The sequence below is a fragment of the Argopecten irradians genome, chromosome 1 (assembly GCF_041381155.1).
Source record: "Argopecten irradians isolate NY chromosome 1, Ai_NY, whole genome shotgun sequence".
In the NCBI taxonomy this organism is placed as follows: Eukaryota; Metazoa; Mollusca; class Bivalvia; order Pectinida; family Pectinidae; genus Argopecten; species Argopecten irradians.
In genome coordinates this window covers 66,882,243-66,909,440 of record NC_091134.1, presented here as the reverse complement: position 1 = coordinate 66,909,440, position 27,198 = coordinate 66,882,243, and the positions used below count along the sequence as shown (strand labels likewise).

At 36.7% G+C, this 27,198-nt stretch overlaps 1 protein-coding gene across 4 annotated transcripts in view; it reads left to right on the top strand.

Annotated features, from left to right (window-relative positions):
* Nucleotides 1-27,198, top strand: part of LOC138306062 (synaptotagmin-7-like) — a 446,275-nt gene that overhangs the window by 349,533 nt on the left and 69,544 nt on the right. The gene's annotated exons all lie outside the window — the stretch shown is intronic.

Here is a 27,198-nt window from a genome sequence, read left to right as displayed (position 1 = left end):
CAGTAGTAAGATGGGTGATACCTAGCCCCTCAGGAGTTAATTAAGTGACACCTAGCCCCTCAGAAGCTAGGTGGGTGACACATAGCTTCTCTGTATAGTAAGCTGAGTTATTGCTAGTGCCTCAGAAGTTAGCTGAGTTATACCTAGCCCCTCAGTAGTAAGATGGGTGATACCTAGCCATCAGTGTTTAGCTGAGTGACACCTAGCCCCTCAGTAATAAGCTGAGTGATACCTAGCCCCTCAGTATTTAGCTGAGTGATACCTAGCCCCTCAGTAATAAGCTGAGTGATACCTAGCCCCTCAGTATTTAGCTGAGTGATACCTAGCCACTATGTATAGTAGGCTGGGTGATACCTAGCCCCTCAGCATTTAGCTGAGTGATACCTAGCCCCTCAGTATTTAGCTGAGTGATACCTAGCCCCTCAGTATTTAGCTGAGTAATACCTAGCCACTGTGTATAGTAGGCTGGGTGATACCTAGCCCCCCAGTATTGAGCTGAGTGATACCTAGCCTCTCAGTATTTAGCTGAGTGATACCTAGCCCCTCAGTATTTAGCTGAGTGATACCCCCCCCCCCCCCCAGTATTTAGCTGTGGTACCTTGCCCCTCAGTATTTAGCTGAGTGATACCTAGCCCCTCTGTATGGTAAGCTTGGTGATACCTAGCCCCCCAGTATTTAGCTGAGTGATACCTAGCCCCTCAGTATTTAGCTGAGTGATACCTAGCCACTGTGTATAGTAGGCTGGGTGATACCTAGCCCCTCAGTATTTAGCTGAGTGATACCTAGCCCCTCTGTATGGTAAGCTTGGTGATACCTAGCCCCTCAGTATTTAGCTGAGTGATACCTAGCCCCTCTGTATGGTAAGCTTGGTGATACCTAGCCACTATGTATAGTAGGCTGGGTGATACCTAGCCCCTCAGTATTTAGCTGAGTGATACCTAGCCCCTCTGTATGGTAAGCTTGGTGATACCTAGCCCCTCAGTATTTAGCTGAGTGATACCTAGCCCCTCTGTATGGTAAGCTTGGTGATACCTAGCCCCTCAGAGTTAAGGTGAGTGATACCTAGCCCCTCAGTGATTAGGTGAGTGATACCTAGCCCCTCAGTGTTTAGATGAGTGATACCTAGCCCCTCTGTATGGTAAGCTTGGTGATACCTAGCCACTAAGTATAGTAGGCTGGGTGATACCTAGCCCCTCAGTATTTAGCTGAGTGATACCTAGCCCCTCTGTATGGTAAGCTTGGTGATACCTAGCCTCTCAGTATTTAGCTGAGTGATACCTAGCCCCTCTGTATGGTAAGCTTGGTGATACCTAGCCACTAAGTATAGTAGGCTGGGTGATACCTAGCCCCTCAGTATTTAGCTGAGTGATACCTAGCCCCTCTGTATGGTAAGCTTGGTGATACCTAGCCCCTCAATGTTTAGCTGAGTGACACCTAGCCCCTAAATGTTTAGCTGAGTGACACCTAGCCCCTAAGTAGTTAACTGAGTGATGCCTAGCTCCTGTGTTTAGCTGAGTGATACCTAGCCTCTCAGTAGTAAGATGGGTGATACTAGCCCCTCAGGAGTTAAGTGACACCTAGCCCCTCAGAAGCTAGGTGGGTTGACACATAGCTTCTCTGTATAGTAAGCTGAGTTATTCCTAGTGCCTCAGAAGTTAGCTGAGTTATACCTAGCCCCTCAGTAGTAAGATGGATGATACCTAGCCCCTCAGTATTTAGCTGAGTGATACCTAGCCCCTCAGTAATAAGCTGAGTGATACCTAGCCCCTCAGTATTTAGCTGAGTGATACCTAGCCACTATGTATAGTAGGCTGGGTGATACCTAGCCCCTCAGTATTTAGCTGAGTGATACCTAGCCCCTCAGTATTTAGCTGAGTGATACCTGGCCCCTCAGTATTTAGCTGAGTAATATCTAGCCACTGTGTATAGTAGGCTGGGTGATACCTAGCCCCCCAGTATTGAGCTGAGTGATACCTAGCCTCTCAGTATTTAGCTGAGTGATACCTAGCCCTTCTGTATAATAAGCTGAATGACACCTAGCCCTTCTGTATGAGAAGCCCTGGCCATGCAGTAATGACCTGGATGATGATGGTACCATGTAATTGCTTTCTGCCAATTTACTTCTGTTCCATTCATTCTGTCAATGACTTGTTCCTTTATTAACACCAAAAAGCTGTGTATGGGCAATGGTATTGACCATTTACATGCATGCTGAAATACCCCATTTCCTGGATAATGAATGGGATGATGTGTGTTTTACCTACTACTGTCAGGTTCAGATTACAGTGCTATTAGGGAGGTCAAACTACAGCAACTCTAGGACAAATCAACCAAAAAGTGGATAATTACACTTCTTTGTTTCAGGTGTGTGGCTTGTTTGTGTAAACAATATTGTTTGTTTATACATTATATAACAATATTTACTTAAAAGACTATTTTTCCATTTTCTGTTTGATGTCTTAATTACAATCCAATGTCAAATGAGCTTCAAAAATGATGTAGGTACGGCAAAACCCAAATAGGACAAATATTGATCTTAATCTTTTAACTGCTCAAAATTCAATGGGGCCTGTAAGATGATCCAATCACTGCATAATTCAAATGGGCTTGACAAAATCCTAAATATGGCATGATCATGTGATGGCAAAATTATAGGGATATCAAAAAGCTATCGAAAAAGTTTTATTAACATATTTACCCCTGACGACACATTTGAACTATTCTAATTTGAAGGTAGGAAGAGTTCAATAATTTTCAGGGTTAAATGAGTTAATATATATAGCCCTCAAACTGTTCACAAGGTCAGATTCAAAAGACCTCTTTGTCTCAATGAGTAAGTACCATGGGGACATCGACCCTGAGACAGGAGACGCCATTACCCTAGAGGTACACACATAAAGAGATATTATGGCTTCACAAACTCCAATAAATAGTCTCAACATTTCAAGCTGTGGAATTCTCATCAGTGACATCTCACTGCATTTGACTTTTAAAAAATGTTTTTTTCAATGAATTACATATTTAATATATGTTCTCATAGAAAAAAATGTTAGAGATTGCATTTTTGATTACATTTCAATATAAAAATGTTTGATGTTCTTTTCTAGGAATTTATTCAGTTTAATAGTTAGATTCACAAAAACATGTTATAGCATTTCTGAAAATAGAATGATTTTGATTCACCTGGGATAAAACACAAGTAAACAAAATGAAAATAAAGGTAATGAAAAAAAAATGAAAATTTAGATTTATTTAGAAAAAGAATCATATAATTTCATTTACAGATATTGTACGTTTTTTTATATTAATCCTGAGAGATATTGCATGTTTTGATATTAATCATGAGAGATATTAGATGTGTTTGATATTAATCCTGAGAGATGTTATATGTTTTTGATATTAATCATGAGAGATATTAGATGTGTTTGATATTAATCCTGAGAGATGTTATATGTTTTTGATATTAATCCTGAGAGATGTTATATGTTTTTGATATTAATCCTGAGAGATATTGTAAATTATCTTGTTCCCTACCATCTCCTCCTGATTTACTTATATTGACATTGAGTATATACTTCCTTGTTTGGTCCGCCACCGGGGACGCAGCCAATCAAAATGTCGTCATAAACCATGAATATATTACACTCTAGGCAAGAGCTGTTATCGAGTTTCTTCAAGCCAGGCCTCAGGATGCTCATCTGGCCAGTGAAACCATGACAACAAAATGTGTAATAACTCAATGTTATTGTCAGAAATACATTGGAGGTAAAAATCTGTCACCTACAATATAGGACAGCTTAGGTCATTAACCTACATTTGTAAATGTGTACAGAAAGGTAGCTAAGACAATCTAGTATTAATTTACAGACGTTAAAGCTAAGAGTCAATCATCATCTCACAAATGCTCTTACCATAATTGGCTTTTATCCATTGCTTTAAGCTCTTTCTCCTCACCACTTAATCAGGAATTGGACAAGATTTTGTTTCTTTCATTTTTAGCTCACCTGGCCCGAAGTGGCAATGGGCTTATGTCATTGCGCAACGTCCGTCGTCCATCCGTCTGTTTGTCGGTCTGTCTACATTTTCCTTTGAAACACTACTAGTCATAGAGTTCTGCCTCCCCCACCCCCACCCCCACCCCCCAAACCGGGTGACAGGGCCCAATAAGGGGAAATAGAGGTAAATCCTTTGAATTGCGACTAGTCATAGAGTTCGACATGGATTGTAACCAAAAAACAGAAACATTGTTGTGGGAAGGGGAACGGGTTTGTATAAATTTTGTCTCCGACCCCATAGTTATCCTGACCTACATAACACTGCACTGTTAACACCATGAGGAATGGTGCTGTTTTTACAAATATAGCATATGATGTGGCTATTTCCTTCTTTTCAATACTGAATAATGGAAAGGAAAATGGCGGTATTAATAATTACTCTGTATTCTTGACCAAAAAAAGATTTTTTTTTTTTTACCAAAATAAAAGGTGATTAAAATGTCAATATACAATATTTACCATAGGTATATAATATGACTTCTTGTTGGGAAGTGAAGACAAGCTCATCATGACTGTACCATACAGCTCCTTCTTGGTCAACCGATATTCAAGTGTTCATGCATTCAATTGATCAAATGTTCATTTATTCAAATACTTAACCACTCAAATTATTTCAAATGTTCATCTGTTGATAATGGGAGACAATTGAAAACAGATCAAATAACCTTCCAAAGTACAATCAAACCTGTTCTAAAGACCATGCAAAAGACAAAGAAAACAATTGTCTTAAATACCCAAGTGATATTTATATACAGGTAAGATCGGATTGAAATTGGTCATTTGGGACTCCAAATAAATGGTCTTTTTAGGCAGGTGGTCTTTGTACAGAGGTGGTAATTACTGAAGCAGGCTTTACAGCATATCTTTAAAGGTAAAAAGATACATGTTGTTTTTTTTTGTCTCTAAAAATGATAATTCAGATTAAATCAGATTTCAAAATTCAATTTCAAAGGAATGTTATGTGTATACTATAACATACATGGATCAAAACTTAGTTGATTTGGAAGACATCACAGAAACCTAATGCAGCAATTGAATGGCAAACAAAGCATGTAAGACACATACTACATTGAATCATTTTGACTTATTATAGATGTGACTTTTCCTAGTTCACAAGTAATAAAAGTCATTCATTAGTGATCGCAAAGTATAAAGATTATAATGCAGATTATAAGTACAAGTCGGCCTCATAGATTGGTTGATCCATTAAGACGATGATCATTGATTGGGTTATAAGTTATTATTATCCCCCGCCCAACGAAGTTGGCGGGGGATATACAAATGGGTTCCGTCCGTCCGTCCGTCCATCCATCTGTCCGTCTGTCCGTACGAATGGTTTCCGGAGCATAACTCTAAAACCAGTAGAGATATTTCCACGAAACTTCATACACACATTGGTCTTATGGTCTAGTAGTGCCTTTTGCTATTTTTAGGTTTGCATTTTTTGCATTTTTTCCGTAACCATGGAAACATTGCTGAAAATATCATATTTTTGTACCAGGTTCGTTTCCGGAGCATAACTCTAAAACCAGAAGAGATATTTCCATGAAACTTCATAGACACATTGTTCTTATGGTCTAGTAGTGCCTTTTGCTATTTTTAGGTTTGCATTTTTTGCATTTTTTCCGTAACCATGGAAACATTGCTGAAAATATCATATTTTTGTACCAGGTTCGTTTCCGGAGCATAACTCTAAAACCAGAAGAGATATTTCCATGAAACTTCATAGACACATTGTTCTTATGGTCTAGTAGTGCCTTTTGCTATTTTTAGGTTTTCATTTTTTGCACTTTTTCCGTAACCATGGAAACATTGCTGAAAATATCATATTTTTGTACCAGGTTTGTTTCCGCAGCATAACTGGAAAACCGGTTGAGATATATGCACGGAACTCCATAGGCACATTAGTCTTATGGTCTAGTAGTGCCTTTTGCTATTTTAAGGTTTTCACTTTTTGTACTTTTTTCTGTAACCATGGAAACATTGCTGAAAATGGCAGATTTTTGTGTAAGAATCGTTTCCGGAGCACAACTCTAAAACCAGCAGAGATATTTCCATGAAACTTCATAGACACATTGTTCTTATGGTCTAGTAGTGCCTTTTGCTATTTTTAGGTTTTCACTTTTTGTGCTTTTTTCTGTAACCATAGAAACATTGCTGAAAATATCATATTTTTGTAGCAGGTTCATTTCCGGAGCATAACTCTAAAACCAGCAGAGATATTTTCACGAAACTTCATAGGCACATTCTTTTTATGGTTTAGTAGTACCTTTTGCTATTTTTAGATTTTCATTTTTTGCATTTTTTCCGTTACCATGGAAACATTGCTGAAAATATCATGGTAAATGGTAAATGTTACTTTGCAAAACTCCACCCATCTTTGTGTATATAGTCTTATATAAATGTCAAGGCTGTATACCTGATTCAACAATTGCAGCCTCGCTCTACTTGAATTATACTCCATCTTTCTTTAGCTCAACTTCCTTTTTCCTGTTTTTTTTTTTCATACACATAAGTCTCAACAATCAAACTTACTTCAGCTTTGATATCTCCATTGGCGGGGGATCTGAATGACTATGTTCTTGTTTGTATTATTTTGAGGTGTGTGATTAGACCAGGAGGAACAGACAAACCTATATATCTACCAATATATGTCCACATCAGCCAGGTCTGTAACCAGGAAGAACAGACAAACCTATATATCTACCAATATATGTCCACATCAGCCAGATCTGTAGCCAGGAGGAACAGACAAACCTATATATCTACCAATATATGTCCACATCAGCCAGATCTGTAACCAGGAGGAACAGACAAACCTATATATCTACCAATATATGTCCACATCAGCCAGGTCTGTAACCAGGAGGAACAGACAAACCTATATATCTACCGATATATGTCCACATCAGCCAGGTCTGTAACCAGGAACAACAGACAAACCTATATATATACCAATATATGTCCACATCAGCCAGGTCTGTAACCAGGAACAACAGACAAACCTATATATCTACCAATATATGTCCACATCAGCCAGGTCTGTAACCAGGAACAACAGACAAACCTATATATCTACCAATATATGTCCACATCAGCCAGGTCTGTAACCAGGAGGAACAGACAAACCTATATATCTACCAATATATGTCCACATCAGCCAGATCTGTAACCAGGAACAACAGACAAACCTATATATCTACCAATATATGTCCACATCAGCCAGGTCTGTAACCAGGTGGAACAGACAAACCTATATATCTACCAATATATGTCCACATCAGCCAGATCTGTAGCCAGGAGGAACAGACAAACCTATATATCTACCAATATATGTCCACATCAGCCAGGTCTTTAACCAGGAACAACAGACAAACCTATATATCTACCAATATATGTCTACATCAGCCAGGTCCATACCACACCACACAGATGTCTGGTCTGACTAAATCAACTGGACATGATGATCATTGGAGCAGCTTACCAGGGGAACAAGGATAGTCAGGATTAGTGTAGAAAGATAAACGTCAAGGTCAAATTGCTAGAAAGGTTATAAGTCATATTTTTAGAATTGCTAGTCAGAAATAACACATATGATGGTACTTTATAGAATGATAATTTTATAGTATTTTTATTGGTAAGTGTTCTTTTTTATAGTAAAAGTAGTTTTGTTTGTAAAGTTGGTAATTGTTACAATGGCCTGAAGAGCCTACAATGGTATTATCACTGTCACTACCAGTCTACACTGAGGTGAAGACAGTTGGTCATCTCCAGGGACAGTTCTCATAATCATCATAGCCACTTCAAATATTTCATGGAAACCATAACAAAATGCTGCTGTCAAAACAACGAAGGAAGTGACTGCTTTCTCTCTTCTTTATTGCCTTTTCTGTCTTTTATGCTCTATATTGACTATTGTTTCCTCTAGATGTGTTATTGCCTATTCTTTTCTCTATGGCCTACCTTCCTTGTTTGTTCTTTATGCTCTATATTTTGTCTTTGCCTTCTTTGTGCCCTGTCTTTGTCTATCTTTGCCTTCTTTGTGTCCTGTCTTTGTCTATCATTGCCTATTTTGTGTCCTGTCTTTGTCTATCATTGCCTTCTTTGTGTCCTGTCTTTGTCTATCTTTGCCTTCTTTGTGTCCTGTCTTTGTCTATCATTGCCTATTTTGTGTCCTGTCTTTGTCTATCATTGCCTTCTTTGTGTCCTGTCTTTGTCTGTCTTTGCCTTCTTTGTGTCCTGTATTTGTCTATCTTTGCCTTCTTTGTGTCCTGTCTTTGTCTATCATTGCCTATTTTGTGTCCTGTATTTGTCTATCTTTGCCTTCTTTGTGTCCTGTCTTTATCTATCATTGCCTTCTTTTTGTCCTGTCTTTGTCTTTCTTTGCCTTCTTTGTGTCCTATATTTGTCTATCTTTGCCTTCTTTGTGGTATATATTTGTCTATCTTTGCCTTCTTTGTGTCCTATCTTTGTCTGTCTTTGCCTTCTTTGTGTCCTATATTTGTCTATCTTTGCCTTCTTTGTGTCCTGTCTTTGTCTATCATTGCCTTCTTTGTGTCCTGTCTTTGTCTGTCTTTGCCTTATTTGTGTCCTATATTTGTCTATCTTTGCCTTCTTTGTGTCCTGTCTTTATCTATCTTTGCCTTCTTTGTGTGCTGTCTTTGTCTATCTTTGCTTTCTTTTTTTTTCTTTGCTTTCTTTGTGTCATGTATTTTATTTTTCTTTCTTTCTTTGTGTCCTGTATTTTTCTTTCTTTGCCTTCTTTGTGTCCTATATATTTTTCTTTCTTTGCCTTCTTTGTGTCCTATATTTTTCTTTCTTTGCCTTCTTTGTGTCCTATATTTGTCTATCTTTGCCTTCTTTGTGTCCTGTCTTTGTCTATCTTTGCCTTCTTTGTGACCTGTCTTTATCTATCTTTGCCTTCTTTGTGTCCTGTCATTGTCTATCTTTGCTTTCTTTGTGACCTGTCTTTATCTATCTTTGCCTTCTTTGTGTCCTGTCATTGTCTATCTTTGCCTTCTTTGTGACCTGTCTTTATCTATCTTTGCCTTCTTTGTGTCCTGTCATTGTCTATCTTTGCTTTCTTTGTGTCCTGTCTTTGTCTATCTTTGCCTTCTTTGTGTCCTGTCTTTGTCTATCATTGCCTATTTTGTGTCCTGTCTTTGTCTATCATTGCCTTCTTTGTGTCCTGTCTTTGTCTGTCTTTGCCTTCTTTGTGTCCTGTATTTGTCTATCTTTGCCTTCTTTGTGTCCTGTCTTTGTCTATCATTGCCTATTTTGTGTCCTGTATTTGTCTATCTTTGCCTTCTTTGTGTCCTGTCTTTATCTATCATTGCCTTCTTTTTGTCCTGTCTTTGTCTTTCTTTGCCTTCTTTGTGTCCTATATTTGTCTATCTTTGCCTTCTTTGTGGTATATATTTGTCTATCTTTGCCTTCTTTGTGTCCTATCTTTGTCTGTCTTTGCCTTCTTTGTGTCCTATATTTGTCTATCTTTGCCTTCTTTGTGTCCTGTCTTTGTCTATCATGCCTTCTTTGTGTCCTGTCTTTGTCTGTCTTTGCCTTATTTGTGTCCTATATTTGTCTATCTTTGCCTTCTTTGTGTCCTGTCTTTATCTATCTTTGCCTTCTTTGTGTGCTGTCTTTGTCTATCTTTGCTTCTTTGTGTCCTGTATTTTTCTTTCTTTGCCTTCTTTGTGTCCTATATTTGTCTATCTTTGCCTTTCTTTGTGTCCTGTATTTTTCTTTCTTTGCCTTCTTTGTGTCCTATATTTTTCTTTCTTTGCCTTCTTTTTGTGTCCTATATTTTCTTTGTGTCTATCTTTGCCTTTGCCTTCTTTGTGTCCTATTTGCTTTTGTCCTGTCTATCTCTTTGTCCTTCTTTGTCTTCTTTGCCTTCTTTGTGTCCTATATTTGTCTATCTTTGCCTTCTTTGTGTCCTGTCTTTGTCTATCATTGCCTTCTTTGTGTCCTGTCTTTGTCTGTCTTTGCCTTATTTGTGTCCTATATTTGTCTATCTTTGCCTTCTTTGTGTCCTGTCTTTATCTATCTTTGCCTTCTTTGTGTGCTGTCTTTGTCTATCTTTGCTTTCTTTGTGTCCTGTATTTTTCTTTCTTTGCCTTCTTTGTGTCCTATATTTGTCTATCTTTGCTTTCTTTGTGTCCTGTATTTTTCTTTCTTTGCCTTCTTTGTGTCCTATATTTTTCTTTCTTTGCCTTCTTTGTGTCCTATATTTGTCTATCTTTGCCTTCTTTGTGTCCTGTCTTTGTCTATCTTTGCCTTCTTTGTGACCTGTCTTTATCTATCTTTGCCTTCTTTGTGTCCTGTCATTGTCTATCTTTGCTTTCTTTGTGACCTGTCTTTATCTATCTTTGCCTTCTTTGTGTCCTGTCATTGTCTATCTTTGCCTTCTTTGTGACCTGTCTTTATCTATCTTTGCCTTCTTTGTGTCCTGTCATTGTCTATCTTTGCTTTCTTTGTGTCCTGTCTTTGTCTATCTTTGCCTTCTTTGTGTCCTGTCTTTGTCTATGTTTGCCTTCTTTGTGTCCTGTCTTTGTCTATCTTTGCCTTCTTTGTGACCTGTCTTTATCTATCTTTGCTTTCTTTGTGTCCTGTATTTGTCTATCTTTGCCTTCTTTGTTTCCTGTCTTTGTCTATCTTTGCCTTCTTTGTGTGCTGTCTTTGTCTATCTTTGCTTTCTTTGTGTCCTGTATTTTTCTTTCTTTGCCTTCTTTGTGTCCTATATTTGTCTATCTTTGCCTTCTTTGTGACCTGTCTTTATCTATCTTTGCCTTCTTTGTGTCCTGTCTTTGTCTATCTTTGCTTTCTTTGTGTCCTGTATTTGTCTATCTTTGCCTTCTTTGTGTCCTGTCTTTGTCTATCTTTGCCTTCTTTGTGGCCTGTCTTTATCTATGTTTGCCTTCTTTGTGTCCTGTCATTGTCTATGTTTGCCTTCTTTGTGTCCTGTCTTTATCTATGTTTGCTTTCTTTGTGTCCTGTCTTTGTCTATCTTTGCCTTCTGTGTGTCCTGTCTTTGTCTATCTTTGCCTTCTTTGTGTCCTGTATTTGTCTATCTTTGCCTTCTTTGTGCCCTGTATTTGTCTATCTTTGCCTTCTGTGTGTCCTGTCTTTGTCTATCTTTGCCTTCTTTGTGTCCTGTCTTTGTCTATCTTTGCCTTCTTTGTGTCCTGCCTTTGTCTATCTTTGCCTTCTTTATATCCTGTCTTTGTCTATCCTTGTCTTCTTTGTGTCCTGTCTTTGTCTATCTCTGCCGTCTTTGTGTCCTGTCTTTGTCTATCATTGCCTTCTTTGTGTCCTGTCTTTGTCTATAATTGCCCTTTTGTGTCCTGTCTTTGTCTGTCTTTGCCTTCTTTGTGTCCTGTCTTTGTCTATCTCTGCCTTCTTTGTGTCCTGTCTTTGTCTATAATTGCCTTCTTTGTGTCCTGTCTTTGTCTATCTCTGCCTTCTTTGTGTCCTGTCTTTGTCTACCTTTGCCTTTTTTTTATATGATTGCTATTGTTAGGTTGTATTATATCATTCTTGCTTTCCTAGATGTAGAAGCTGTTTTTGTGGTAATATGCTACTATTTTGGTCCATTACCAGTATAATATTGTAGTCTGTAAAGACTACAACTGGAGGTTAAAGTGATGTCTTCTCTGACATTTACTGGCATTGTTATATATCTGGTGTTGAGAGAAAGTCAATGTAAGTAATGGTTAAGTTGATAAGATGTCTTTGTCTATTGTTTGCACACCAGCTGTACATTTGCCTGAAGGCTTCCTCCCACTCTAACTGACTGGCTTGTGTACCTGTGTTAAACCCCATAAATCACTCTAGCTATTGATTGGTTCTGTACTAGATTCTCTGTTTCCTACATTCTTTTTTATTGTAGAATCAATTAAATGTATGAATGGGTATCATTAGATTCTACAATTGTACTAATGGGTTAATCTGTTATCAAACTGCCTTCTCTAAGATGTTGTAAACCTTCCTGCCACCTTTCTCTGTAAAACCTGGTGTATTTTGCATTATACTCTTTCATCCAAGTATTGCAATGGATTTAGCGCTATGGAATAAACGTTTGAGACACCAGTCCAAACGGGAAATGATAAAAGCAGATTTTAGGAGGAGGGAGATAGGGTAGCCCCTACATCAAACTTAAGTATTCTTTGAAATTGTAATATTTTGAACAACATATGATTGAACCTTTCCTTGTGCCAAGTAACATTTACTGAGAAGTGTTTATGGGAGTCTGGGAGACAGATAACTACAGATACAGTAGCAGACGGACAGCTCAATGGTGTCATACTGAGGATTTCTACACTACAAAAAGTTCTTGAAAAACATAATCATGTGAGAATGTCACACATTAAACATTGTAAAGGTAACAATGTAGACCTGTTGTAAAAAACACCGAGAAAAGTGTTGGATGTAATCAGAGAGGGATCTGGATGCTTAGAGCAACCAATGAGATCCTTTCTCTAGGTCACTTTAACCTTCATCTTCAGGTTAAAAGTCAAAGGGTGTTTCTTATTTCTTATGATTCCAGTAATAACCTTCAAAGATATCTTCATTAATATTTTTTAACAGATTACAGCTCCCTGTCTATGGAATATTGTTAGCTCACCTGGTCCAAAGGGGGGGGGGGCTGAGGGATGGGATCTAAAGGGGTCAATTTGGCTATCATCATATAAACAACTTCTTCTCTGCAACTAAGTATGGGATAGTACTCATAATGCAATGGTAGCATCCTTATAGGATGGGGATTCAAAATTGTGCAAATGATGGGGCCTAAAGGGCGGGGTCAAAAGGGGTCAATTTGGCTTTTTTCATATAAATTGCTTCTTCTCTGAAACTAAGCATGGGATAGCACTCATAACGCAATGGTAGCATCCTTATAGGGTGGGTATTCAAAATTGTATAAATGATGGGGTTGACCCCCTAGGGGCCTGAGGGGCGAGGTCAAAAGGGGTAAATTTGGCTATTTCCATATAAACAACTTCTTATCTGAAACTGAGCATGAGATAGCACCCATAATGCAATGGTAGCATCCTGATACGGTGAGGATTCAAAATTGTACAAAAATTGTATGGGATAGTACTCATAATGCAATGGTAGCATCCTTATAGGGTGGGGATTCAAAATTGTACAAATGATGTAAGAGTCTTTGTGATAATTACTTAAAAAAAAAACAGGTGAGCGATACAGGCCTTTTGGGCCTCTTGTTATATCACTGAGATTGTCCTTGTAAACAATATAACATTCACAGATTTGGACCTCACTATTAAACAACATACTCGTGGTAAGAAAGGGCTAAAAGCTGATATTTGACCTGTGGCATACTGGAATATAGGACAAGAAAGTTTGCTCTTTTCATTTTTCTTGCTGTATGAAAAGCAAGCTGTGACCTCTCTTAGATTGTTGAACAAGATATTTAGGTCATTTGACCGAGGAGTCAAATAGGCTAAAATATTTAAACGACTTCTTATGAATAACTAAGAGGCCTAGAGACCTGATATTTGGCCTGTGACATGCTTGGCAAATGGCTACCAAGTTGGTTCAAATGAATGACCTTGGCCTTCATTCAAGGTCACAGGTGTCAAATAGGCTAAAATCTTCAAACAACTTCTTATGAATAACTGAAAGGCCTAGAGACCTGATATTGTGCATGTGACATGCTTGGACAAATGGCTACAAAGGTGGTTCAAATGAATGACCTTGGCCTTCATTCAAAGAGACAGGGGTCAAATAGGCTAAAATCTTTAAACGACTTGTTGTACAAAATGTAAATAACCAAGAGTCCTAGAGACATGATATTGGATTTATAGCATGGTGGGGATCAAAGGACCTTCATTAATGTCTTATTCATCAAATATACCAGAATCTGAACTTCTTCTAATAAAAGAGTTCTTTTGCATTGCCTGAATTGTTTGCTACTTCTATATTCTTTGAGGTGTTTTATTGTGCCAATAGTCAGATGACCGTTAAGGCCCATAGGCCTCTTGTTCTTTTTTATTTGATTTTCTAATTTAATGTTTTGCTATTCAATGTCAAACTCTGTCCAGCTCCCTTGGCATGTCACACTCCTCCTGGACCACCAATCTGGTCAACATTGAACATTTCTCAGATAAAGTCTATAATGTGTTACTATATACATCATACAAGCCAATTAAACTGCAATTTCATGCTTTTACCTGACATACTTGTATGCTTGATAGATTTGTTTGTGTCTATAAAGTTTGTTCTCCATAACATGAATGAGATGCGGCTGCTTACACAAATGGCTAAAAAGCTTAAGGCTGTTATGTAAAGGTTCAAATCAATAGTTAAACTGATAAACTATCACACAACACTACAGTCCTACAGTAAACTCTCAGGATTCTTGCTACCATTACATCCTCGCCTAATTAGAAACAAATAGAAAAAGGTAACCCAACCTCCCCCCCTGGCCCACCCTCGCCCACTTCCCCCCCCCGTCCTCCCGCCCCCCCCCTCGTCCCCATAACTCACCCTGCCCCCCTACATTCTCCAACGCCCGGAGGCCCCCCACCCCCCCGCCACCTTGATCCCCCCCTGTGTCCCCATCTCCACCCGCCCCCCCCCCTTTTTCTCAGTCTTAACCCCCTTTTAACTCACCTGTCCCCCCCCCACTCCCCCCCTCACCTCTCCCCAAAAACTCCACCCCACCCCCCCCAAACCAACCCAACCCCAGCCCTTCCCCCCCACTGCGCCCCCCCACCCTCCCCCACCACATCGCGCCCACCCCCCCCCCCCGCGTCATCATCTACCCCACGACACACCCCACACCACACCCCTTCCTTTGTTCTCACCAACCTATGATCCACCGCCCCACCACAGCCTATATATGAAACCCCCTCCACCCCTCCCCACGTACCATGCGCAACACTACCTTTGAAATCTCTGACATCCCCATCTTTTATATGTATGGCCCGCCCGCCCATCTCCCTTCCTGGAGATTTTCAGTCCATCCACTTTTAACTCCCCTGCCCAATCTGGCCCTCCCGCCCACGCCCCCCCCCCTGCCCACCCGAAGGCTTATGTCCTCTTCCCCCCTCACCCCCCCCCCACCACTCCACCTCCCAAACCCCCCCGCCCCCACATTTCCCCCCTGTATTGGCACCTGTTTGTCTGTCCCCCCCCAACTCCAACTCCACTATCATTTGCTTTCATAAATCCCCCGCCCCCCCCACCCCCCCCACCCACCCCCGGCCCACGGCCCCACCCCCCCCCAACCCCCCCGCCGCCGCCCGCCCACTCTAATAATCTCTTTTAATCCCCCCCCCCACTGTCCCCCCCGCCCTCTCCCACCCCCCCAAACTCCCCAAGAAGCCTCCGCCCGGCACCCCCCCCCCCCCCCACCCGATTTTTCCTGTTTTTGTTCATCCTAACTGTGTTGGGGTACACTGAAACTGATCTCACCAATAGGATAACATAAATTAATTTACAAAACTACTAAAAATAAACAATTCTTACAAATGTTTACCATGCATTTACAGATCATGTTCTTTATCATATATAAGTATATTGCTACTTGTGATAAGTTTACCTTTATAATTGTTCATAGGGGGTTTTGATCAATAAAGATATCTTGTACAATGACTTGCATTAAAACAGTATGACAGAGTCTGAGTGTCCCTCACACCAACACGCTGGTACATAGCATACCTGATATAGAGATACTGTGAAGGACAAAGTTGGCCACAGATTGGAACATCATAACATGCATATCACAGTCATTAAAGTTCTCTATACCACACCTATATCTATACTAAGGGATTTTTATTGTGGAGTGAACTGGTCACAACCTTTCAGAACTTGCTCCATATCCATCGTATCTTGACCACTGAATGTAAGCCATAGAAATGAGTTGGATGAACTGGTTAAACAAGAAGGTATGCTTTTGGTACAGTGTATAATATTGAAGAGTAGATAGAGTTTGTATCCTACATTATGATATCTTATCTGTTTCCTAGTAAGATAGAGTTTGTATCCTACATTGTAATATCTTATTTGTTTCCTAGTAAGATAGAGTTTGTATCCTACATTATGATATCTTATCTGTTTCCTATAAAAAGTTTCCTAGTAAGATAGAGTTTGTATCCTACATTGTAATATCTTATCTGTTTCCTAGTAAGATAGAGTTTGTATCCTACATTGTAATATCTTATCTGTTTCCTAGTAAGATAGAGTTTGTATCCTACATTATAATATCTTATCTGTTTCCTAGTAAGATAGAGTTTGTATCCTACATTATGATATCTTATTTGTTTCCTAGTAAGATAGAGTTTGTATCCTACATTGTAATATCTTATTTGTTTCATAGTAAGATAGAGTTTGTATCCTACATTATATCTTATCTGTTTCCTAGTAAGATAGAGTTTGTATCCTACATTATGATATCTTATCTGTTTCCTAGTAAGATAGAGTTTGTATCCTACATTGTAATATCTTATTTGTTTCCTAGTAAGATAGAGTTTGTATCCTACATTATGATATCTTATCTGTTTCCTAGTAAGATAGAGTTTGTATCCTACATTATTATATCTTATCTGTTTCCTAGTAAGATAGAGTTTGTATCCTACATTGTAATATCTTATTTGTTTCATAGTAAGATAGAGTTTGTATCCTACATTGTAATATCTTATCTGTTTCCTAGTAAGATAGAGTTTGTATCCTACATTGTAATATCTTATCTGTTTCCTAGTAAGATAGGGTTTGTATCCTACATTATGATATCTTATCTGTTTCCTAGTAAGATAGAGTTTGTATCCTACATTATAATTTCTTAACTGTTTCCTAGTAAGATAGAGTTTGTATCCTACATTATGATATCTTATCTGTTTCCTAGTAAGATAGAGTTTGTATCCTACATTATTATATCTTATCTGTTTCCTTAGTAAGATAGAGTTTGTATCCAACATTGTAATATCTTATCTGTTTCCTAGTAAGATAGAGTTTGTATCCTACATTATGATATCTTATCTGTTTCCTAGTAAGATAGAGTTTGTATCCTACATTGTAATATCTTATTTGTTTCCTAGTAAGATAGAGTTTGTATCCTACATTGTAATATCTTATTTGTTTCCTAGTAAGATAGAGTTTGTATCCTACATTATAATATCTTATCTGTTTCCTAGTAAGATAGAGTTTGTATCCTACATTATGATATCTTATTTGTTTCCTAGTAAGATAGAGTTTGTATATCCTACATTGTAATATCTTATTGTGTTCATAGTAAGATAGAGTTTGTATCCTACATTATATCTTATCTGTTTCCTAGTAAGATAGAGTTTGTATCCTACATTATGATATCTTATCTGTTTCCTAGTAAGATAGAGTTTGTATCCTACATTATTATATCTTATCTGTTTCCTAGTAAGATAGAGTTTGTATCCTACATTGTAATATCTTATTTGTTTCATAGTAAGATAGAGTTTGTATCCTACATTATATCTTATCTGTTTCCTAGTAAGATAGAGTTTGTATCCTACATTGTAATATCTTATTTGTTTCCTAGTAAGATAGAGTTTGTATCCTACATTGTAATATCTTATTTGTTTCATAGTAAGATAGAGTTTGTATCCTACATTGTAATATCTTATCTGTTTCCTAGTAAGATAGAGTTTGTATCCTACATTATGACATCTTATCTGTTTCCTAGTAAGATAGAGTTTGTATCCTACATTATAATATCTTATCTGTTTCCTAGTAAGATAGAGTTTGTATCCTACATTGTAATATCTTATCTGTTTCCTAGTAAGATATAGTTTGTATCCTACATTATGATATCTTATCTGTTTCCTAGTAAGATAGAATTTGTATCCTACATTGTAGTATCTTATTTGTTTCCTAGTAAGATAGAGTTTGTATCCTACATTATGATATCTTATCTGTTTCCTAGTAAGATAGAATTTGTATCCTACATTGTAATATCTTATCTGTTTCCTAGTAAGATAGAGTTTGTATCCTACATTATGATATCTTATCTGTTTCCTAGGAAGATAGAGTTTGTATCCTACATTGTAATATCTTATTTGTTTCCTAGTAAGAATAGAGTTTGTATCCTACATTATTATATCTTATCTGTTTCCTAGTAAGATAGAGTTTGTATCCTACATTGTAATATCTTATTTGTTTCATAGTAAGATAGAGTTTGTATCCTACATTGTAATATCTTATCTGTTTCCTAGTAAGATAGAGTTTGTATCCTACATTATGATATCTTATCTGTTTCCTAGTAAGATAGAGTTTGTATCCTACATTGTAATATCTTATTTGTTTCCTAGTAAGATAGAGTTTGTATCCTACATTATGATATCTTATCTGTTTCCTAGTAAGATATAGTTTGTATCCTACATTGTAATATCTTATTTGTTTCCTAGTAAGATAGAGTTTGTATTCTACATTATTATATCTTATCTGTTTCCTAGTAAGATAGAGTTTGTATCCTACATTATTATATCTTATCTGTTTCCTAGTAAGATAGAGTTTGTATCCTACATTATTATATCTTATCTGTTTCCTAGTAAGATAGAGTTTGTATCCTACATTGTAGTATCTTATCTGTTTCATAGTAAGATAGAGTTTGTATCCTACATTATATCTTATCTGTTTCCTAGTAAGATAGAGTTTGTATCCTACATTGTAATATCTTATTTGTTTCCTAGTAAGATAGAGTTTGTATCCTACATTGTAATATCTTATTTGTTTCATAGTAAGATAGAGTTTGTATCCTACATTGTAATATCTTATTTGTTTCATAGTATGTATTGTAGATGATGGTAGTAATTGGATGGTTAGACCCATTATAATGTGTGGTATTTGATAGTTATAACCATTGTAATGTGTGATATTTGATGGTTAGAACCATTGTAATGTGTAGTATTTGATAGTTAGAACCATTGTAATGTGTAGTATTTGATAGTTAGAACCATTGTAATGTGTGGTATTTGATGGTTAGAACCATTGTAATGTGTGGTATTTGATGGTTAGAACCATTGTAATGTGTGGTATTTGATGGTTAGAACCATTGTAATGTGTGGTATTTGATAGTTAGAACCATTGTAATGTGTGGTATTTGATGGTTAGAACCATTGTAATGTGTGGTATTTGATGGTTAGAACCATTGTAATGTGTGGTATTTGATGGTTAGAACCATTGTATTGTGTGGTATTTGATGGTTAGAACCATTGTAATGTGTGGTATTTGATGGTTAGAACCATTGTAATGTGTGGTATTTGATAGTTAGAACCATTATAATGTGTGGTATTTGATGGTTATAACCATTGTAATGTGTGGTATTTGATGGTTAGAAGCATTATAATGGGTGGTATTTGATAGTTAGAACCATTATAATGTGTGGTATTTGAAAGTTAGAACCATTATAATGTGTGGTATTTGATAGTTAGAACCATTATAATGAGTGGTATTTGATAGTAAGAACCATTATAATGTGTGGTATTTGATTGTTAGAACCATTATAATGTGTGGTATTTGATGGTTAGAACCATTATAATGTGTGGTATTTGATAGTTAGAACCATTGTAATGTGTGGTATTTGATGGTTAGAACCATTGTATTGTGTGGTATTTGATGGTTAGAACCATTGTAATGTGTGGTATTTGATAGTTAGAACCATTATAATGTGTGGCATTTGATGGTTAGAACCATTATAATGTGTGGTATTTGATGGTTATAACCATTGTAATGTGTGGTTTTTGATAGTTAGAACCATTGTAATGTGTGGTATTTGATAGTTAGAACCATTGTGATGTGTGGTATTTGATGGTTAGAACCATTGTTATGTGTGGTATTTGATAGTTAGAACCATTGTAATGTGTGGTATTTGATAGTTAGAACCATTGTAATGTGTGGTATTTGATGGTTAGAACCATTGTAATGTGTGGTATTTGATGGTTAGAATCATTGTAATGTGTGGTATTTGATGATTGTAACCATTGTAATGTGTGATATTTGATGGTTAGAACCATTGTGATGTGTGGTATTTGATGGTTAGAACCATTGTAATGTTTGGTATTTGATGGTTAGAACCATTGTAATGTTTGGTATTTGATGGTTGGTAAGAAACATGAAGTTGGATAACTTTTCCAATGATTCTGTGTGTCTTTATCTGTAAAATGATATTTGACAAGTTTTTATGAAACCAGTTGTTTAGGTTTTGTTACCCCAGATGGCTTTTTGAAAATAATTAAGTCCTAAATAGAAATGTTTACCTATCATTTGTGAGACAGAAAGTTTATACTTTGAATTACCTGGTTTAATATTGTCAATTTTATTTTTTGTGATATTAGATTAAACAAACATATACAGATCTCTTTTTTACTAAACAATATGTACTGTTTTATATACCATATGCGCAATCATGTCAAGTCTGGTGTGAAACTGCATTGAGAAAATATTTTTAAATAGTGCGTTGATTGAAATGCTGGGAATGACTCCTGAGTTAATAATATTCTCTTATACAACAATGCTTTCTAGCTGTGGGAAAGTCTGTATTCTAGATACAGGGATTGGTGAGACAATTAAAAACCATTCTAGATGCTCTAGTTTACCATAATTGTGATATAATTGAGAATTGCCATTGAAGTTGTAGTATAATATGGAATTGCATTGATTTAACTGGGGAATTTCCAGTTGAGTGAGTATTTGGTGTTGTATGAGAAGGATGTTTCCGAGGTAACATCCCACTATAGACGATTAACAGGTGTACTTCTGAAACAGATCAATAGGAAAATAGAAAAATAAAAATTCTGATGATTTAATGAAAGTTGATGAAACCTGTCCATGTTTAGTGATTCACTGATGGCGGAGGTGTTTATGGTAAACCAAGGTAATGGCAATGGTAAACGATTGATTGTAGTTGGAAATCATCGAAATTAAAAACAACTGAATTTATTAGTTTAACTTTCAAGTGTTTTATATTTCCTTGTCTGTGTTTGATGTAGAACTAGCATGATGCAAATATAGCAGGGTGCAATATTTTATATCAACATAAAGGATCAAACTCAGGACCCGTTCTCAAGATTCAAAGCCCATTCATTAATTGATTGATAATTTTAAATATAGGTAGAATTTCATCAAAATTGATATATGATTTATGAAGTAATACAATGTATCCACAATGGCAAAAAGCATATAGAAAAAAAAATGGCTCTATGATTATTGTCCTAATTACCCAAGTTTATTCCAAGTACTATTAATTTGGCTGAAAGCATGAGATCAGCATTGGTAGGATATAGTCAGGCCAGTGTCTGCTTACTTTAGTACAAAACAAGCATTCCTAAATCTTAAGTTCCAAATTTTAAGACAACTTAAAAGTTCCAAACACAGAGCCATGTTTTTAATGTGAAATAATCCTTGATATAAATTGCATGTACTTGAATGTGCTCATTAGTGAGCAAGTGTCATGGCTCGGTTAGGACCTGCTGAGTGTCATGGCTCGGTTAGGACCTGCTGAGTGTCATGGCTCGGTAAGGACCTGCTGAGTGTCATGGCTCAGTTAGGACCTGCTGAGTGTCATGGCTCGGTTAGGACCTGCTGAGTGTCATGGCTCAGTTAGGACCTACTGAGTGTCATGGCTCAGTTAGGACCTGCTGAGTGTCATTGCTCGGTTAGGACCTGCTGAGTGTCATGGCTCAGTTAGGACCTGCTGAGTGTCATGGCTCAGTTAGGACCTGCTGAGTGTCATGGCTCGGTTAGGACCTGCTGAGTGTCATGGCTCGGTTAGGACCTGCTGAGTGTCATGGCTCAGTTAGGACCTGCTGAGTGCCATGGCTCGGTTAGGACCCGCTGAGTGTCATGGATCGGTTAGGACCTGCTGAGTGTCATGGCTCAGTTAGGACCTGCTGAGTGTCATGGGTCGATTAGGACCTGCTGAGTGTCATGGCTCGGTTAGGACCTGCTGAGTGTCATGGCTCGGTTAGGACCTGCTGAGTGTCATGGCTCGGTTAGGACCTGCGGAGTGTCATGGCTCGGTTAGGACCTGCTGAGTGTCATGGATCGGTTAGGACCTGCTGAGTGTCATGGCTCGGTTAGGACCTGCTGAGTGTCATGGCTCAGTTAGGACCTGCTGAGTGTCATGGCTCGGTTAGGACCTGCTGAGTGTCATGGATCGGTTAGGACCTGCTGAGTGTCATGGCTCGGTTAGGACCTGCTGAGTGTCATGGGTCGGTTAGGACCTGCTGAGTGTCATGGGTCGGTTAGGACCTGCTGAGTGTCATGGGTCGGTTAGGACCTGCTGAGTGTCATGGGTCGGTTAGGACCTGCTGAGTGTCATGGCTCGGTTAGGACCTGCTGAGTGTCATGGCTCAGTTAGGACCTGCCGAGTGGAAGGAAAACACACTGCTTTGTTTATGTGACAGAAAAATGTTTCTCAAGTAATCAATATTAAAAAATCTGAATAATGAGTCTGAAAAAAATGTCTATTTTATTTCACAATCCATTTGTATAGATTGTTGTACTGGTATATGCACAGTAGCATTGCTGGAGAGTCTAAATCGGAGATTGTGGACAGGAAGTCACTTTTCACAAAGCAGGAACCATTCAAATGTAAACTGCGGAGAAAATTGATTGTCATTTGTATTGAAATCATGTCCAGGTTTTGTCATTAATGTATTGAACGTGGTGATGATGGTGAATTTGAAACAAATATTAACAGGTCCCTTTAAAAACTAAACTGGCATCCAGAGGTCTCAATACAAGGTTGTTTCTACAGCTCACAGCATCGATTAAGTAACAGAATAGGATGGCCCAAAACATTTGTTAATAGACTGTTATAGAAGTGATCAAAATCGTGAGATAGACATTAATGAGGATCAAGGGAAAATGTATTTTATATCATGAAGATGGTTCATAATGTATTTTATATCATGAAGATGGTTCGTAATGTATTTCATATCATGAAGATGGTTCATAATGTATTTCATATCATGAAGATGGTTCATAATGTATTTTATATCATGAAGATGGTTCATAATGTATTTTATATCACGAAGATGGTTCATAATGTATTTTATATCATGAAGATGGTTCATAATGTATATTATATCATGAAGATGGTTCATAATGTATATTATATCATGAAGATGGTTCATAATGTATATTATATCATGAAAATGGTTCATAATGTATATTATATCATGAAGATGGTTCATAATGTATATTATATCATGAAAATGGTTCATAATGTATATTATATCATGAAGATGGTTCGTAATGAAGTCTGTTGTTTAAGATTAATTGCCTTTTCTCCATCAATGTATTAACATATCAATTACAATCTATTGGTATTGCAATGTAAAAACCGGAAATTTGGAAAAAGTAAAAATATTTTACAAAGTTAAGATCATTTTTTTATTATGACAACAAGGTTTCAACATATGAAATTTAATCAGTTAAACAAATATTTATATTATCAGATACAACGCAGGATAGTTATTGATAATAAAACATAAGTATAAATAGATAGATACTCATTATATCTTGTCTGTCAGCTCTTTCTTTGTTGTCTTTGCTTCTTCACAATCAACAAGAATGATGCACTTATTTTATTACAATTTCAATGTAACCATGTACCATAAAAGAAAATGGAAAAATAGACTTCCTGAGTTAAAAACGGTGTTTGTTTAATAAGTACAGTTCTCGATACTACATAGCAAACATAATGTATAAAGAAATTCAGATCTTTGGAAGGTATGTAAAGATGCAGTAGTTTTATTGTATCGCCCGTGACCATAGTTCGCGAAGGCAATAATATGATGCTACTTTTCTTATGGCGACATCAACATTTCACTTCAAAGTTTTGCGTTTAGCTCTGTTTCTCAAAAAGTTTAAGTCCAAACCAAACCAAACTTTAAACATAGCTGAAGGACGTCATTATCACCTAACACATCTAAATGTTGAATTGTTGCAGGATTCATTTCAGTGTGTGGGATTCAGAGGCGGTGAAACTTAGTGACGCTAAACTGTACTTAATTCTTTTTCTTAATTTAAAAAAAAAAAAAAAAAAAATGTCAGATGTTTTTAAATATTCCATTATAGTTATGTAATAAATCAACAATGCAGTACGAGCTATACTCATAGTTATGCAAAATTCTTGTTTGTATTTCTGTATTGACACAATGCTACCTAATAATATGCAGGACCTGTGTATCTTCTGCGATACACATGATTGTTATATGAAGGCCGCACCAGGCCTCCACAGAGTTTCCAATCAATCATCGACTGTTTAGCCATATTGGGATGACTGTACACATATTGGTGGAAATTTAATCTATCCTTGTTTTGAAGTCATTACCAGAACAATGGTATGCTAGCAGCCATTTTAGGAGACTTTTATACCTATCATTCCAATTTGGCCCACAATTTCTGGTCACAGTAGGGGCTATATACTCTCAAAGCTCCTTCCACATTTCTCAATTAGTTTAAGATTTCTGGCTATATCTATATTCCTTACCTTCGTGTACACCTACATAAATGTCCTGACACATGTGAACCACTAATCATCCACATCTCCTGGGGGGGGCCATCATCTTTTCCTCATACTCAGGTGCTAATTGTTTCATATACCATATCTTCTAGACATAGTACTATAAATCTAGATCAGCCAATGAGAGTGATATATCAGTAAAACATGATTTGGTCAGCATGCATTGGTTTGGTGTTTACAGAAGGCTTGATGTCCATGTTCAGCTTGTAGTAAATGTCATCAGTGACTAAACCTTAATCTAGGCTGCCCCCACAGTTGACCTTAGTACACTGACTGTAAACTACTGGATATTTCTGAAATGTCAGAGTTGTCGTGGGGTATAATTTGATTGACTTGTCCGTGAAGAGTTTTAAGCTATAAAGCAAGTAACCTTTCTTGATATAAAGGATCTTCATATGCTTAGTCTTCATTATATAAAAATAGATTTGTGTAGGAGCACGTGTCCCCAGGTTTTGGACTCCATTGTTACACCTACCCAACTGTCTCCTCACTTGTTTATAATCTGCTTATCACAAGGTCATTCACAAGCTTAAGTGAGACTGCTCAATCTTTTGCTCTTCCCCGAAAATCCGACATTTTCTTTCAAAGTGATTTTTCACCCTTTTGCATCAACAATTTTGGTAATCAACCCATATATATTTAGAAACTTTAGATCACAACCTTTTCAAATTTTGTAAGAAAAATAATGTTTTCACATTAATTATGTTACCATGGCAACCGAAACTTTGGAATCTGACAAAAAAGTTAAAGTTTCCTACATTTATCACTCTTAAGATAACGAAACTTATTTAAATGTCCATTCTTCAACCTGATCATCAAGTATATTATTGCAGAAGGGTTGAACATTTTATTGAATGCCATAATTTCAATTTAATTTTTAATGTTACCATGGTAACCAACAACATTTAAAACCGAAGATTTATGAAAATGTTAAAATCAGTGTTTTACCTGTCTTGCTTCAACTACAGAAAGTTTAATTTATATATCAGGCTTAGTAATCTTTTAACTTTCATATTAATTTCAAAAGAGGACGTGGCCAGAATGAGTATCAAATCATTATTTTTTGCGTAAAAAATGTTACCATGGCAACCAAAATATAAACTACGAAAAAATGCAGTTTTGCGCTGATAGAACCATTTCCATGGGTTTCAGTCGAATAACACATCGAAAAAAATGTATTGTGTTGCAAAATTGTTTGTTTGACATGTTACTGTTTACAACATTAAATATTTATATTCATACTCAGATCAATTCATTTTTTTTTTTTGGAACGCCAACAATCACCAGTATAACATTATTTCATATCAATCATTTCCTTTGTCATCGTAGCAAGACGACTTACAAATAGGTATGCGTGTGTTCTCCCAAATCAAGATGTTTAGATAAGATGTCTAAATATATATGTACTCGATGTACGAAAAAATGCAATGCAAGACATACCTATACTGCAGTAATTTTAAGTTAACAAGGCAACTATTTATCCATTTATATAGTGTCAGTTTCTTTAATTTATCCACACAAAAGTATCAATATCCATCAACAAAATAAATCAATTCAGATTTAAAAGACAAGTAGACAAGTGTGCTTTCATGGACATAAATTGTGTATTTTTCTTTTACATGTACTCATGATAATTTGCATGTACATATCTTATATTGATAGGAAAAAACCCATCTCTATTCATCATTTATTATCTGTGTGTTCTATGTCCGGTCCTATATTGCTTCATAACCAAAAAGACAAGTTTATATGGTAGAAACCCCCACTTTCCCCCAAATATACATGGATGCATTTACAAACAAAATGCAGCGTGCATATTCGTGTGTATATGTGTGATATACTTTGCCATTATTGTAGACACCATGTAATACACATACTTGTGTATTATGTCTTTACATGTACCATTATTATAGATACATTGCATGCAGTGTCTACAAACATGTATCTTTACCATATTACATTGTATACATTGTCTACAAACATGTATGTGTTATGTCTTTACCTTATTGTATATACACTGCAGTGTCTATACATGTATATGTTTTATGCATTGACCTTATTGTAGATACACTGCAGTGTCTACATACATGTATATGTATTGACCATACAGCAGTATCTACATGTAAATGTATATTGTATGTTTATGTCTTATTTAGATTGTAGATACACTTAACATGTATGTTTTATGTATAGTCCATATTGTAGATACACTGCAGTATCTATACAAGTATGTTTTATGTATAGTCCATATTGTAGATACACTGCAGTATCTATACAAGTATGTTTTATGTATAGTCCATATTGTAGATACACTGCAGTATCTATACAAGTATGTTTTGTTTTATGTATAGTCCATATTGTAGATACACTGCAGTATCTATACAAGTATGTTTTATGTATAGTCCATATTGTAGATACACTGCAGTATCTATACAAGTATGTTTTATGTATAGTCCATATTGTAGATACACTGCAGTATCTATACAATTATGTTTTATGTATGGTCCATATTGTAGATACACTGCAGTATCTATACATCTATATACTACATATACATGTCCATTGTAATTTATAGGACAGGAGCCCCCATCCACTAAATCCCCATATACATGTATACAA